This window comes from Balaenoptera borealis (genome assembly GCF_965194805.1).
Source record: "Balaenoptera borealis genome assembly, chromosome: 9".
Lineage (NCBI taxonomy): Eukaryota > Metazoa > Chordata > Mammalia > Artiodactyla > Balaenopteridae > Balaenoptera > Balaenoptera borealis.
Genome location: NC_138873.1, coordinates 60841819 through 60846168, shown reverse-complemented (window position 1 = coordinate 60846168; position 4350 = coordinate 60841819).

Here is a 4350-nt window from a genome sequence, read left to right as displayed (position 1 = left end):
AGTACCTTTGGAACCTAAAATCTTTCCTGTTTTTTCTCTGCTGGAAGCTCATCATCAAAGGATTACAAGATATCTTTAATAAAAAGTAGAATTTTATAAACTTAAATTTACTTATTCTTTTCCATATATAAAGTTCTTTTGATGAATACTCCCTAAATATATGGGAAAGCAATATGTACCTTATTGAATGATAAGTGAAATTTATAGTAATATACTTGATGTGGACATAGATTTCTTTTGAGGCAATTTTTGGAACTTTAACTGTTATTGAACATTATATCTTTTTATCACTTCCAAACTTATTCTAATATTTTATTGCTTTACTTCAACCTGAAAACGTTCAAGTTTTCGAATAGTATTCTAGCTGCAGAATGAAACCCTGTTATTTTCTGATTCAGCTTGGATTTTTAGAACTTTGTTATCAGATGCATTTTAATTAAAATTTTAAAATTACCCATTATATTCATGGCTCTGTGCCGACCATTTAAGGGAAGATTTTTTTCAAAAGGAATTCTTACTTTTATTCAGCTTCTAAGTTGAGAATATAAATTTACTCCAATAGAATAAATAACACAATTACAAAGTAGCACATCAATGAGTTTAAAACAAAGAAGTAAAAATATGTAATTGATGCTATTACGATTTGGGACCAAATGAGCTTTTTAGTAATGGGAAGGATTTCACTGAGAGTTATGAAGAATCTCCTTGGTTTTTGTTTTGTTTTTTGTTTGAATAGGGAATACAAAAGGCTCAGAAGAGAGCAACATGCTGCTGCTCAAGGTCACTCAGTAGCTAATGCTAGACCTGAGAATATATAACTCAAATATTTTGACTCCTAGTTTGATATCAGATTTCCTGGGAGTCTGTGTGAACTGGACATATCTTTCGATGTTGGGTTAACCCATATAAGATTACTTGTAATATGATCATATGAAAGAGACTGGCCAAATCACATTTAGCTCTGAGAAGGAAGAAATTTGAAATTTCTTTAATATAGATAGGCTTATTTAGCACTTCTGTTATAGGAGAGATTCAACAATAATAATGCCACTATTATAATGCCATTTCTGTAATAATAGCACTTCTGTTATAAAACACCATTATTATAGAAATGCTATTATAAGAAAAGCTCTGTTATTTAGAATTGCTTCTGCAATAAAAGTGCTAAAAAAGTCTTCTTACATTATAGAAAATTATTGCAAATTTTTCTTGCTTTGCAATGAAATTTTCATTCCAAATCTTATTTGATGCTCCTGTAAAATGGCTCTCAGATTTTATTCTGATAACTCTGAGGTCTGGGCCAGATTGCTGTTTAGGACAGGAAATTGCTTGACAGCCAAAGTCGCTTGGTCAAATAAGTCCACTTCCTATTTGTCTGTTTCTATGAGATTAAGGGCATCTGACTTCTTTGCTTTTTCATTCTCAAATACTATATTCTTTTATTGTCTTTCTAAAAATACTATGTGCCTACCTCTTTATAGAGGGTTCAGGTAGTTTTGTTTCACTAAAGTTAGATAGCTACACTCTTGCTTTTACCTTAATTCCATTAAACTAAATAAAAACTGAGTGTAATTGATTAGAGCAATAATAATTTAAGGTTTAAATTATACCTCACTTATACTTTATAATAGACAGGGTGAATTTTAATAACCTGTATGTTGTAGATAGGTAAGTATGAACTGAGAGAAAGGCAAGTTTATAAATACAGAGATGCATTAAAAAAATATATATCTCTATCATCTCACACCGGTCAGAATGGCCATCATCAAAAAATCTACAAACAATTAATGCTGGAGAGGGTGTGGAGACAAGGGAACCCTCCTACACTGTTGGTGGGAATGTAAATTGATACAGCCACTATGGAGAACAGTATGGAGGTTCCTTAGAAAACTAAAAATAGAACTACCATATGACCCAGCAATCCCACTACTGGGCATATACCCTGAGAAAACCATAATTCAAAAAGAGTCATGTACCACAATGTTCATTGCAGCTCTATTTACTATAGCCAGAACATGGAAGGAACCTAAGTGTCCATCAACAGATGAATGGATAAAGAAGATGTGGCACATATATACAATGGAATATTACTCAGCCATAAAGAGAAATGAAATTGAGTAATTTGTAGTGAGGTGGATAGACCTAGAGTCTGTCATACAGAGTGAAGTAAGTCAGAAAGAGAAAAACAAATGCCATATGCTAACACATGTATATGGAATCAAAAAAAAATTGTTATGAAGAACCTAGGGGCAAGACGAGAATAAAGATGTACACCTACTAGAGAATGGACTTGAGGATACAGGGAGGGGGAAGGGTAAGCTGGAACAAAGTGAGAGAGTGGCATGGACATATATACACTACCAAATGTAAAAGAGATAGCTAGTGGGAAGCAGCCGCATAGCACAGGGAGATCAGCTCGGTGCTTTGTGACCACCTAGAGGGGTGGGATAGGGAGGGTGGGAGGGAGGGAGATGCAAGAGGGAAGAGATATGGGGATATATGTATATGTATAACTGATTCACTTTGTTATAAAGCAGAAACTAACACACCATTGTAAAGCAATTATACTCCAATAAAGATGTTAAATATATATATATATATATATATCTTAGTGGAGTATTGAAACAATATGTGATTGTTTAGGTTAGGGCTGTTGCTCTTTAGAAAATTATTTATAGGACTTAGTAAAGACAAGCTAGAGTTTTCTTACAATCAACACTATATCACATAAAATCATGGGTTTGCAGGTTTTAAGGAAACTTAATGATTATGCCAGTGGTTTCCATATACTTTTAAAAATCAGAAAATACACTTTAAAAATGAAATTTTATTCAGAATCCCCAGCATCCAAACAGATAATTGACATTTTACTAACCTAAAGTATCATCTATGTTTATGTTTACAATATTTTCTTATTATAAAATCAGTCAATGAGACTAGTATGACCTGATGATCATACATTTGAAATTGGAGGGTATGTGTGCTGATTGCTCTCCTCTGGCTCCCTCAATGTATAATTTAGTTCTGTATTTTGACTTTGTTGCACAGTATCAGAATATCCTGAGACACACAGATAAGTAGTTGCAAATGATAATTTTCCTATAAAAGAGTGCCTTGAAATGTTTCATTCTCTTAAATTAACAGATAAAGAAGTTTGAAAGAGTAGAGGGAGGGAACTTTGGTTTCAAGATTGAATTAGTAACTATAACTCAAAACAGATCACAATTTTTACCCAGAGAATCAGCACCTAGAACTTAAAATAAACCCTAAAATTATCTCTAATTCTATGTTTTCAGGACACACTTTATTATGTATTCTCTTGTTACTGTACAACTAACTTTTGTCTGTCAGAGAATGTGGGCTGTGCTGATACACCATGTCAGTGTCTAGCAATTAGCTGAATGTGTGGCACACATGTGCTGGGGAAAGCACCTTCCAGAACGGTACACAAATGGGATAACTGGTGGCACAGGAGAACACAGTGGTATATGGATAATATTTATATTTAACACATTTCAGTGTGTTTTTGAAATTAAAGTTGTGAAGATAGATGAATAAGTATTTTCAAGATTAAATTTGGGGACTTCCCTGGTGGCTCAGTGTTTAAGAATCCACCTGCCAATGCGGGGGACACAGGTTCGAGCCCTGGTCCGGGAAGATCCCACGTGCCGCGGAGCAACTAAGCCTGTGCGCCACAACTACTGAGCCTAAGCTCTAGAGCCTGTGCAGGTGCTCTTTGGGGATGGCTAGATATGTTTTTACAGTCTCTTTAATCATGTTTTTTTCCTTTCCATTTTCTATTCAGTAATAATATATCTTGATTATAACAATATCAAGCAGTCTGTCGATTTCTCGTTTAATCATCACTTAAGTCAGTGTTCCATAACAACAGTGAAATGTTTATCTGAATGTAAACATTTGCTATTATAAGTAATTATGAATAATCAGTTGGCATGGTATTCTGTGTAAACCTGTTAATAATAAAATATATAATATTGCTTTATATTGCGTAAAAAAATGTGAGGAGAAATATGGCAATATTGCTAGAAATCTTATGCCACAGGTAATATAAACAAAAGCTAGATTAAAAAAACACTTGCTCTTACCAAAGCAGAAAAAGGAATGAAATAAACAGAACAGGTCTACCTAAGAGTGTTTTGCAGTGATTTTGCAAAGATAAAGAAACCAATAGTAGAGAGATGCATTATGGTTTTAGTATAAAGATGGGCTTGTTTCTCAGTGAGCTGATTTCAAATGCTGACTGGTTTAGCCATGAGGGCTTGGGCAAGACTCTTCTGAATTGAGCCTTAGTTTCCTCAACTATAGAAATAAAATTAAGAAAAGAAGAGT